Below are 12,902 nucleotides of genomic sequence, written 5' to 3' on the forward strand. Positions count from 1 at the left end.
AAACAAAACCGTTTTCTGAAAGCACTGAGCTCAGAGCAGCAGAGTTTTCCTTCCCCTCCCACCAGGGCGCCCGGCTCCGCCTCCCTCATGGTCGCTGCCGGGGGCGGGAGGGGTGGGGTGGGCTGGGGGCCTGTGTCCACCCCCCTTCAGCTCCCTCCGTCCACACAGGTCTCAGGGTGGTCAGGCGACTTTATCAGAAACACCACAGCCGGGGCGGCTTCAGTAACATCTATTTGTCAGTCAGGAGGCTGGGCGTGGAGGTCAAGGTGCCGGCATATTTGGCATCTGGTGACGCCTCACTTTCTGGTCACTAGCCGGCTGCCTTCTCCCTGTATCCTTGCTCCACCCGCGGGACCTCATCACCCCCCAAAGGCCCACCTCCCGCAATAGTCACGTTGGGCATCAGGCTTCAATACATGAATTTTGGCAGGGACCCAAATGTTCAGTCTACAGTAGAAGTGGTGCAGGACCTGCCTGGGTCTCATCTCATCCCAGAGTCCAAATCCACTGGCAGAACAGAAGGGGAACTGACCCCTGCCTGGACCAGCCACCCGCCCGTCTGCCCTCCCCGTGAACAGCAGAACAGGGTGGGAGGTGCCTGGAACACAAAGGAGCGCCCGGTGGACAGCACAGGACTTGGGAAGAGCTGGGACGGGAGGCTGGAGGCGAGGGGACAGTCAGCAAGGTCCTCTCTCAGCAGAGAGACCCTGAGAGACCCCGGAGGACCCCTGCCGGCCCAGCTGTTGGCCCAGCCCCTGTCCACCTGAGGCCCAACCTCCACCCTCTGCCCCCACCCTGCATGCCCGGCCCGGCCCAAGGAGAGCACGGCCGCTGCACTCACGCTCACACCATCTGCAACCCCCTGGCCATTTCTTCATCCACGTGGGGGCCGTCCAGCTGGCCTCCAGGCCTCGGTGCTCAAAGCAGTGTCTGCTGCAGCCATGATGCAGCGGCTCCTGGGCGAATTATTCCCAGTGCCTGGGATCCATCACCTCTCTTCTGCCAGGAGGACCTAGAGAAGCAAGGATGCTTGGCTTCCCAGCCTCGTCGGGCTCTGCCCCAGCCCTCCATGCAAGCCCAACACAGGAAGTCGGGGTGTCTGGAGCGGAAGAGGGCGCAGTCTGTGACACGGAACATTTTAGCCTCTGCGGGTGTAGCCGGTGGGAGGCTGGGCCCAGTAACACTTTATTATGGACACTGAAATTTAAATTTCATATAATTTGCACGTCAAGAAATATTCTTCTTTATATTTTTCCCCAACCACTTAAAAATACAAAAATCATTTCAGTTTGCTGGTAAGTGAAGATGGAGGCAGAACAGGGCCTCAGATCTGCAGTTTTCTGCCCTGGCCTTAGATGGTTCTTTTTAAAGAGACCCTTTGAAAGAGACCCTTTCGTTTCCATATTTTAAATACAGAATATTTTATGAAGTTTCCATTTATACACATTTTTTTAAAATGTTACTCTAGGATCACAATTGCCACTTGGTTTGGAATTCGTAGATTCTGTCCTAGACTTCTGGGCCTGAGGCCCCGCCCCAGGCAGCCAGTCCCAAGAGCCTTGGGGAGGCAGCTCCTGAGACCACGCAGTCCCCGGCTCACACGTATACATGGGGCAGGGCACCCCCCCGCATCCACCCTCCCGCAGCTCGTTCCATCCGAAGGACCCAGGATGCCTGGAACCTCGCAGCAACCCCCAAGGCCAAGGGGGTGTCCACCAGCTGAGGGAGGCCAGGGGTTGCCCAGGCTCCAAGTGAGGTTCAGAAACCTCGGTTTTCCGGGTCAGCCTCTGCTCGCTCTGGACCTTGTATATAGAGGTGTGCATACACCTCAGAAGCACAGGGCCTGGGCTGGGGGCCGGTACACAGCCATACGCAGGTGTGGGGACCAGAAGACAGTCCCAGGCCTTGGCCCCGGGTCCTTGCAGACTTCCATCTGATTCAGGAGCCCAGTGGGGCCTCGGGAGCATGGGGAAGGGTCAGTGTGTCCCACATCGCAAATTTCAAATGGACACCAAAGCAAGGCTGGGAGGACGGTAGGTATTACGACCATGCCTGAGTGTCCCACTGACACACGGCCTCCCATGGGTGCTGGAGGATCCCCGGCCTTCTCGGTCCCTGTGCAGGGGGATGGGTGCAGCTTGGGGGCAGGGAAGTGGGGGGGGGGTCGTTCCCCGAATACCCCCAGATATGTGGTAGGGACACACCGGCTTCTGGCCAGCATAGGAGGGGTGAGACCCCCGATCCCCTGGGACGGGATCTGCACGTTTCCAGGCAGAGAACCTCCACAAAAGACCGGACACAGAGGTTAGGCCTGAAGCACTTTTCCAGCCTCCCCCCACAAAGAGAAAAAGAGGCAGAAACTTTCTCTCTAAGCCAAGGATAAATTAGCCGAGGGCAAACACAGCACAATGATCATTTATCATCTTGAGCCAGAGAGGGTACTGGGAATCCTGTCCTGGCCTCAGGACTCAAGGTCAGAGCTTCTGCTTTCCCTCATTATTTCTATTTTTAAAAACTGTGCTCAGGCCTCTTGCAAAAATAGCAAGAGGTGAGGACATGTCAGGCACTAACATGCCCCCCTTTGTCAGGAAACCGCAGGGATGCAGGAAAAACCAGCCAGGATCTGGGCAAGTGGCATCAAGTCGTCCACCACCAGGGTTGGTGGTCCCCCTGCTGGCTGCACAAGTGAGTAAACTGAGGTCCCCCAGGGCAGGCACACACCAGGGTCAGTCCAGGAGTAAGGCCCTGGAGCCATGGGTACTGGTCCCTCTGAAACGCTGGCCCAGGCGGCCAGAAGGCCCAGGTCCTGGGCTCCTGATGGCAGGGGAGCAGCGAGAGCAGGGCTGCCCCCGTGTAGGGCCCCAACCTCTCTGCTCTGACCATAGGGGAGGGCCTGAGAGCTTAGATGCTGGACATTCAGTCCCATCACAAGGAAATTAGGATGTGCCGGGCTTCCCTGGTGGCGCAGTGGTTGAGAGTCTGCCTGCCGATGCAGGGGACGCGGGTCCGTGCCCCGATCCGGGAGGATCCCACGTGCTGTGGAGCGGCTGGGCCTGTGAGCCGTGGCCGCTGGGCCTGCGCGTCCGGAGGCTGTGCCCCGCAATGGGAGAGGCCACGACGGTGAGAGGCCCGCGTACCGCAAAAAAAAAAAAAAAAAAAAAATAAGGATGTGCCTCTCTGTGCTCACTCACAGACGTGGGTGAGCGTGCACCTGTGTACATGTATTCGTGTGTGCACACACGCGTGTGCGATGCGTGTACACGTGTCTTCGAGTTCGTGTGCACACGCGTGCGTGTTAGTATGCGTGTGCGTGGCACGGCCCCCTTCCAGGCCTGGAGGAGCAGGGATTCCTGCAAAGGCCAGGAAGCCCCCACTCTTCCCCACCCAGAAGGCTAGGCATCGGCCCCCATCTGGGAGCAGCTGCGCAGAGGTGAGTAAACCCAGGGCAGCGGGCCCTGCTGTACCTGACGTTAGAATCACCAGAGCAGGTCCAAGTCCTCTGGGCCCTGCGAGTCTGGAAAGGGTCACCCTCAGTTGACGCTCCGGGGCCACACTCCACCTCTCCTCTTCTGTCTCCATGTAGAATGCAGCATCTGGCTCCAGGCCTGGAGCCAGACGGGTGGCCCTGGAAAGAGAACAGAGAAGCAGCAGCAGGACAGCCGTCTGCTCTGTCCTCCCGCCAGCCCCCCGAAGGCCCCCGACCCACCAACTCGGAGCCACGATGGCAGGCTGGGGCTCCTTGGAAAGGACCCTCTGGGGCTGACCGGGGACCTGCCCTTACACAGAGGCCTTGTTTAACCTTCTGATCTACTCACCCCTTCGTTAACTGAACACACATCCCAAAGTGCCCACAGGGAGCCGGGCTCTGCCCTCAGCCCTCGCGCGTGGTGCGTCCAGGGCGAAGAGTAGGAGGGACGGGGCTCCCGCTCATCGCCGGGGACCAGCGGCATCGCACACCTTCCCTGGGGGTGAGGGGGAGCCCCAGGGTCACTTTCCCAAAGGCCTCATAACCCGCCTGCAGGACAGAGGCTGCTTCCCACACCAGAGCCCTGGGGAGTTGGTGGGCAGACAGCGCTGGGCCAACACGGCCTTGCAGAGAAAGGGGCGGCTGCAGGGCAGGCTGACGGGGGAGATGGCTGTGTGGACCCCTGACAAAGGGAAAGACACTGCACCATAAAGTGGTCCAAAGCCGGTGCTACTTACCAAATTGCCCAGGACCCAGCATCATAACATGACAGCATTTCGCTTCACATGTTTTCTGTGGTCAGGGGATCTGGCGGCCTGGCTGTGTCTTCAGCCTTGAGGGCTGTCAGGGGGTGGGTTAGGGGTGCCATGGGTGTCCCCAGTCCATGTCACGTGAGCCCCTCTGCCTCTTCATTGGCTGCTCACAGCAGGGCAGCAGCCTTTCTAGAGGGAGAGAGAGAGTGAGAGAGGTCAGAGTCCTTATTCTCTGATCTCTGAGGAAGAGCCCTCTATCCCCACACTCTCCCATTAGAACCTCGACCTGGGTCCTGGCTACACACACAGTGAGGGGGTTGCACAAGGGTGGCTACTGTCTGGGATGATAACACTGAGACGTGACACCTTAAGGGGAGGGGACCCCACCTGACCCCAGAGCTGGACCTGCCCCTTGTGCCAAGTGTCCTGCCTGCCATGGCTCAGTTCTGAGGACCCACCCAGGTCTCCGCCGAGTACAAGTGTCGCACAACCTTTTTTAAAGTCAAGACCCTTAAAGCTAGGGACTTCCCTGGTGGCGCAGTGGTTAAGAATCCACCTGCCAGTGTAGGGGACACAGGTTCGATCTCTGGTCCGGGAAGATCCCACATGCCGTGGAGCAGCTAAGCCCGTGCGCCACGACTACTGAGCCTGCGCTCTAGAGCCTGCAAGCCACAACTACTGAAGCCCGTGTGCCTAGAGCCCGTGCTCTGCAACAGGAGAGGCCACCACAACGAGAAGCATGCACACCACAAGGAAGAGTAACCCCCGCTGTCAGCAACAAGAGAAAGCCCGTGCGCAGCAGTGAAGACCCAATGCAGCAAAAAATAAATAAATAAAATATAAATAAATTTATAGAAAAGAAAAGACCCTTAAAGCTATTCATGCCATCGACCCAGAAGGAAATTACTCAGCTGAAGGACAAACAAATAAAAACATAATAGCAACAAAAAAAAGGCTTCCAGGGCTTCCCTGGTGGTGCAGTGGTTGAGAATCTGCCTGCCAATGCAGGGGACACAGGTTCGAGCCCTGGTCTGGGAAGATCCCACATGCCGCGGAGCAACCGGGCCCGTGAGCCACAACTACTGAGCTTGCGTGTGCGTCCGGAGCCTGTGCTCCACAACAAGAGAGGCCACGATAGTGAGAGGCCCGCGCACCGCGACGAAGAGTGGCCCCTGCTTTCTGCAACTGGAGAAAGCCCTCGCACAGAAACAAAGACCCGATGCAGCCAAAAAAAAAAAAAAAAAAAAAAAGGCTTCCATTCCTAAAGATATTTGTGACATTACATGTAAAATATACACGTGGAGGAAAAGAACATTTCAGCATTCAAGGGATGGGAGGTGAATCATGGCTGATGAAGTTACTGGAATATGATTGAGTTACGACAGGTTTCAGCATGACTTAGACCCTGAGAAAATAGTGCCAATTATGTGTTAAAACAAGGTGGTTTGTGCACTGAGACAGAGGCCACGTGGAATGTCCACATCAGTGCTGAAAATGGTAGTAGGTGTGAGCAAATGTGAAAAAGAATGTGTTAAAGTAACAGGATTAGGGGGGTGTGTTTTCCTCAAATTTCTCTTTAACAGAATGATGCAGGTTTTGCTAACATAGAGGAGATGAGAGGTCAGGGCAGGGGGTCCTTGCTGAGCTGGAAGAGCCTGGGGGCGTTGGGGCCCAGGGGCGTGGGAGGTGGAACAGGTGGGTCTGAGGAGGGAGAGGTGGGGAGAGGGTCCGGGTGAGTCCCCGCCTCTGGGAACCTCTCACTCAGGCTCATCGTAATTAAAGAAAGGAAGATTAATGGTGTTAACATTCTCCCAAAATGATGATGGAGAAACTAAGTACCGGAAAAAATTTAAGCTAATGGGAAATGAGGTGTGTGCATATAAATATTTTCCCTCTAGTCAGTTGTGATCAAGGAAGGCAGTGCCTCGGGCTTTTGTGACAAGATACGTCCCTCCCCCACAGTCCTGGCGGCCGTCACTAAAGCTGGGGCTCGACAGTGAGAAGCAATTGCCCAGTGGCCCATTTTATGGCTCATTAAGCAAAGCACAGCAGATGCCTAGTCCTGCTTTCAGCCTTGAGGGGAGTTTGAATGTCTGCACGGCTAATGATGCTGGACTTAGCAAAGGTCAGAGCGAACATTCATGGAGTCCGAATCTGCACAGAGTCAGGGGCCTGTTTCTCCTCCTGCAATCCTGTGGGTGTGACTAAAAGCCAGGCTGGAACCCACACAATGAGGAAATTGCACGACTACCTAAGGCACTGGGGAGGGAGTGGCAGGAGTCTCCAAGCGACAGACACACTTGTGTCCTGGGCATCAGGACAGGAGCGGCCCGACTTCATGAGTCTTTTTTTCAACCAAGGCCACATTTAAGGATTTCCTAGGAGGCGGGGTCTTCCCCTGAGGCAGGGAGCAGCTCAAGTCCATTTTCCCTTGGAAATAGTCCTCTTGATTTTTAACATACAAGTGGTTTAGATTCAATGATTTTATACTTGTTAAAAAAACATATGGGGGCCTGTAAATAAAAGTGGATAAAGGCATTAGTCTCTGAAATTTACAAACAGCTCATTTGGCCCAATATAAAAAAAAACACACACAACCCAATCAAAAAATGGGCAGATGACCTAAATAGACATTTCTCCAAAGGAGACATACAGATGGCCAAGAAGCACATGAAAAGATGCTCAACATTGCTAATTATCAGAGAAATGCAAATCAAAACTACAATGAGATATCACCCCACACCAGTCAGAATGGGCATCATCAGAAAATCTACAAACAACGAATGCTGGAGAGGGTGTGGAGAACAGGGAGCCCTCCTGCACTGTTGGTGGGAATATAAATTGGTGCAGCCACTATGGAGGACAGTATGGAGGTTCCTTAGGAAACTAAAAATAGAGCTACTGTAGGATCCGGCAATCCCACTCCTGGGCATGTATCCGGAGAAAAACATGGTTCGAAAGGATACATGCACCCCAATGTTCATAGCAGTGCTGTTACAATAGCCAAGACATGGAATCAACCTAAATGTCCATTGAGAGATGAATGGATAAAGAATGTGTGGTACATATATACAGTGAAATATTATTCAGCCATTAAAAAGAATGACATAATGCCATTTGCGGCAACATAGGTGGACCTGAAGATTATTCTACTAAGTGAAGTAAGTCAGACAGAGAAAGACAAATATCATATGATATTGCTTATATGCAGAACCTTTAAAAAACGATACAAATGAACTTATTTACGAAACAGAAACTGACTCACAGACTTGGAGAACGAACTTATAGTTACTGGGGAGAAGGGTGGGAGGGAGGGATAGATTGGGAGGTTGGGATTGACACGTACACACTGCTATTTATAAAATAGATAACCAACAAGGACCTACTGTATAGCACAGGGAACGCTGCTCAATATTCTCTGATAACCTAAATGGGAAAAGAATTTGAAAAAGAATAGATACATGTATATGTATAACTGAATCACTTTGCTGTACACCTGAAACTAACACAACATTGTTAATCAACTATGCTCAGATATAAAATAAAAGAAAATAAAGTTCAGCCCTTGATTAATTGAGTGAATAAATAAATAACAAAAAATATGAGGCTATGTAAATAAAAGTGGATAAAACATCAAAATGCAGCTGCTGAAGGAGTTGCAAGGGGTTAGGGGACCTGGAATCCCTCGACCCTGGTCTTGGAGGGGCCGGGGACACCCCTACAGCCCTGCAGGACCTGAGGAACCCCGCTGGAGACCCCGGATCCTTTAGAACGGGAGCAGCCAGGCCGGCCACGCAGGCGGCTCCACAGGGGTGCTCCCTGCAAGCAGACTCCAGTTTGGGAGGCTGACTGGTCTGGCTAGGAGCATGGTACCCACGACCAAGAGGACTGTGCTGCTTGAGAGATCGCTGAACCACGGACAATGTGTGGCCAGAGAGACAGCTGTTGGTGGTGGGTGGTGAATGAGTGATTCTCACACACAGACCGGAGGGCGGCACCTGAGGCCACAGAGAGATCCTCTAGAACTTGCTTCTTCGGCCAGTGCTTGCTCCTATCAGGGAGGCTAGGACACCTCTGCCTGCCCCCAGAGTCCAAGGGAAAGGTGGCCAGTCACAGAGATCCCACTGGTCTGGCCCCCCGGGCTCCGGGAACTGAAGAGTCCAGGAACTGAATAGCCCCACTGATGCCTGCAGTGCAGCGGGGGCTAGACGGCCACATCCACGGAGATGCTGCGCACACCACCCCCTGTCCCGTGCTGGCGTCATGGGGACCCACGTGGCCGCGGAGACCATGTCCGAGCAGCCGGTCCACAAGATGACACTTGGATTGGGAAGACTGCGTGAAGCTTGTGATGACGTGACATGAAACCATCTGCTTTCAAGAAGAGAGAGTTGGGAACGGTGGGCGCCATCAAAAGCGGCTGTGCGTTTGCAGGTGGCTTGGGAACTTTACTGCAAACATTTCTGTGGCAGAGTAGGCCAGTGTGTGTAGGCCAGGGTGGGAGTGAGGACCTGTAGGCTTGACTTAGCCCTTCCTGGAATGCCCACCAGAACTCCTGGGATATGAAGCTTGTTCTGAGCCCCGCAGTTTGAAAACCCCCGCTTGTCCTCCGGGCTGGAGGACAGCTGCTGTGGCCCTGGATGTTCACCCCAGCAACTGCCCTGAGGACCGCTCACCCTCCAGGGTGGCGCTGAGAGGACCCCCTCAGGGCCTTGAGCAGCCTTCCACAGTGGCGGGGACAACCCTGCTAGCATCTGGCTGGGGGACATTCAGCCTGTCTGGGGTAGAGGGCACAGCAGTGGTGAGAGCTGAGGCCGGAAGCTCGTCCTTCCTGCTGGCTTTTCTCTCGAGTAAGCGGGCTCAGGAGGTGCAGGGGGAAGATGGCAGGGTCATGAGAGGCACTTGGCGACTGGCCAGAAGCAATATCTGGCCCTCATCCATCCAGCTCCTCAGAGAAGCAGATGTTGTCTGGGGGGCAAGGGAAGTTGTCTGGTCACAGGCTGGAGGTCCTGATGGCCGCATCTGCCAGGCTCTGGTGCCCAGAGTCCCTCCACAATTTAACCTCACAGCTCAGGAACCCACTGTCGTCTCTTACCAGGATGGAAAAGCACCGTTTCCTCTAAGAAAGCCTACCGTTCAGACCCATGATTTTTATCAGATGGTTAAACTGGGAGCTGACGAGGAACTGTTGGTCCACCTCAGCTTTACTGCTGAGACCTGGCCCCCGGGTGTCACACCGTGAACCAAGGATGACGGGACGTGAGGGCAGACCCTCAGGTCTGCAGGCACAACAGCCTCTGCTCAGAGCTTGTAGGAGAGGGTCCTTGTCGTGGACCCAAAGCTAAGGAGAGCTCTCTGCGGGCCCCAGTGGGAATCAGGATGTTGGGCCAGCGACCGTGACGCTGTTCCCTGAGCCCCGAGGAACTGCCTTCCTAAAAGCTGAATGGGACGCGAATGAAACCAGTACTGTGTGGCCAGGTGAGGGTTGCGTCCAGGCCCCGACAGACGCCCACAGGATAAGCGCCACTGGCCCCAGGAGAGGTTCTGGGAAGTGTGGCTCTCCTGCTCTGACCGGAGGGTTCCTTCCGTCAACACCCATTGTGTATGTGTCCCTCCGGACCTTCCTTCAAGGTAAATGTCAGCATCTTGTGGGGCCAGCCAACAAAAACAGCCGCTGAGGGAAATGTCCCTGAGACTCTTCCCTGAGGAAACCTTCAACGCTTTCAATGGGTACTTTATTCAAGCTTGAGCACCGTGCTGCCCTTGACAATGGGATTTCTTTGTCTTCTGGCAAACAGAGACCAGGGGCTTTTGTTTCTACTTTCCAGAATAGAAGCCTGCTCAGGGAATCCTTCCCCAGAGCACCCAGTACAGTCTCTCCATGCGCGTGGGGAGATGCACACCCTCTGTGAGCTCTCTGCCTGACACCTGATGCCCCAGCAGGGATGGGACATCCACCCGCGGAGCCGGGAGACGTGGTATTAGATGTGAATGTGAGAACTAAGAGGACTGTTCTGCTTTTGCTCTGACACCACCTACTCAGGTCCCGTGTCCTAGAAGTAGCCAGGGCCGTGCAGAGCCGTGAATGTGACACAGGACACTCCTACCAGGAGCTGGACCGGGAGAGCCCTCATTCCGAGAGATGCAGGCCGTGTCATCCACAGGCACAAGCTCACCAACTTCTTCCCGTACGGAAGGCCGGCTGTGGGTTTTGTCGGAAGCCTCACGTGAGCTCTGCTGGTGAGCTGCATTTTCTTTCCCTGGATCTGGTGGGATTTGGTGGGCAGGCACCTGGTTGAGGCTGGCCGGCCCGAGTCCCTGGTCCCTCTGATGTGTGATGGGCCCAGGGTGAGCACGACCCCACGGTCTTGGAGACCACCTTGCAGGCTGATGTGAACTCAAGGGTGGAGCAGAGAGAAGAGGTCTGTTTCTCAAGATCACCAGCTGGAGGGAGAGGTAAGCCCAGAATGGGTCTTCGTGACGTCTGTGGAGGAGTTTCTGGAGAGCGAAGCCGCACTCAGGGAGCAGCTCTGGAGACAAGCGAGGGAGGGAGGGAAGGAGGGTCCAGCGACTCTGTGGGTCTCTAAGTGCATCTGTCTGCCACAGTCTGACTCCTGGAAGTTTTCAATGACCTGAGCCTATAAAATTATGTTTGATTTTTATTTTGCCTGATTTAGTTTGGCTTTGATTTCTATTACTTTAAACAAAAAGAATCTTAGAGAGATGCTACTTCAGTCTGCAAAAGAGAAACTTGAGGCTTAGGTGATGCAATGGACTGAACGTTTGTGTCCTCCCCAGATTCATATGGGGAAATCCTAATGCCCAATGGGATGGCGTTTGGGGTTGGAGCCTTCGGGAGGCGACTAGGTCATGAGGGCAGAGCCCTCATGAAAGGGATTAGCGCCCTTGTAAGAAAAGACTGGGGTCCCCTCAGCCCCTTCTACCAAGTGAGGCCATGGCAAGGAGATGGCCATCCCCGAACCAGGAAGTGGGCCCTCTCCCGACCGTGCTGGCACCCTGATCTTGGACCTGCAGAACTGTGAGAAATAAATACCAGTCTGTGGTATCTTTGGTCTGGCAGCCAGAAGGGCCCGGACAGATGGGCAGGGAGGTGTCCAGGGTCGCCTGTCTGGGAACAGGGGCAGCCTTACTCAGCTCCCATTGCTTTAATCACCAATAATTCTCAAGCTCCAATGAACATGGGATTCACTGAGGGAGCTTGTTAAATGCAGACTGAAGGGCCTCCACCACAGATTCTATTCAACAGGTCCCAGGAATCTGCATTTCCACAAAAGTCCCAGGTGATTCTGGCGCAGACCACATCTTAGTGAAGATAAAATCTGCTCTGTAGGGCTTCCCTGATGGTCCAGTGGTTAAGACTCTGCACTCACACTGCAGGGGGCACGGGTTTGATCCCCGGTTGGGGAAGTTCCGCATGCTGAACAGCGTGCCACCTCCCCCCCGCCCCCCAAAAGCTCTATTCTGTGATACTGGCTGCCCTTGTTCATCCCTGATAGCATCTGCACCCAAATCCTCACCTAGAATCACAGACTCTAGCACTGTCGTCACGTCTCAACGGGCGGAGCTTAGTCCCTGAACAGGCCTGTGTGTCTGACCTCGGCGCTGGCCCTCCAGACCCTGTTAGGGACGCAGGTGTGCCCCCTCCTCCCGCAGGGCCTTTTGTACAGAAAGCCCAGGTGACTGGCCCGTCCGCTCTCACACTGTGGGACTTTGGTCTCGTGATGAATCGTGGACGAGATCTTAGAACCCTCACAGGCAGACGCGTGGCTCTGGCAACCGGACAGGGATCCAGGAGGAAACTCTGCTGTGCAGACGTGTCCTCCAGCGTTCTGTCTTCCTTGGGTCTGTGCCCCACGCTCTGCCGCCTGTGCATTTCCTCAGGGGCCTCGGTGGGCCCAGCCTGCACCGAGCAGGGCATCAGGACAGACCAGCTTGAACCCCTCCACACACACCCACAGAGAAGGAGTTCTGTTCAGACCTGAAAACTCTGTTGCAAGTGAACAGCCCCAATGATCAAAACTTCACCAGTGAAATTCATATTTCTTGGGCTCTTTCTGAGGAAAGGGAAATAGGCAATTAGGGTAAATTGTGACCCCTCTGTGTCACCAAGGGGTGGAGCAGGAGGCAGGAGGCCCTCCAGCGACCCCAGTGGAACCGCAGCCCTTACGTTAGGGAATTTTTGAACTATGTGGACCAGCTGGCGGCTGTTCTCACAGGGGCTGCCCACGCCAGTCTACCCAGCACCACGCTCCCTCCCGTGGCCATGGCACGGCGCGGCCCTTCCCTGTCGCCCTCTAATTCTCCTGACCAGCCGCAGATCCCACGCCTTCCTGAAACACTTCCCCATCTGGCTCCCACTCACCACATTTTCCTGTTTTCGTTGGTCCATCCGGCCTCACCAGCCTCCTTCGCACGGCGTCACCGTCCTGCCTCCATCCTGGCACTGCTCTCCCCTGCATCGCTGCCTTGCTCGTGGCCGCGACCCCTCAGCTCTGAGCATCGGCCTCTGATCCCCAGCCCCAGCCCCAGCCCCTGGTCTGAATCCAGGTCCACGTGCCCTACAGCCTGGGGGGCCTCTCCTATGGGTCGTGTGATAGGCCGACCATGTCCTGTCACACCTGCCGTGAGCCTGCCCTCTGAAGTCAAGGGCTCTGTCCATCCCC

The 12,902-nt window shown here is 55.1% G+C and overlaps 1 non-coding gene across 1 annotated transcript; it reads left to right on the forward strand.

Annotated features, from left to right (window-relative positions):
* The first annotated feature begins 11,573 nt into the window (after nucleotides 1-11,573).
* TRNAV-CAC lies at nucleotides 11,574-11,646 on the forward strand. Its single transcript has one exon. It is a non-coding gene; the product is annotated as a tRNA-Val (tRNA).
* Nucleotides 11,647-12,902: the final 1,256 nt, after the last annotated feature.

Source organism: Phocoena sinus, chromosome 15 (assembly GCF_008692025.1).
Source record: "Phocoena sinus isolate mPhoSin1 chromosome 15, mPhoSin1.pri, whole genome shotgun sequence".
Taxonomy (NCBI): Eukaryota; Metazoa; Chordata; class Mammalia; order Artiodactyla; family Phocoenidae; genus Phocoena; species Phocoena sinus.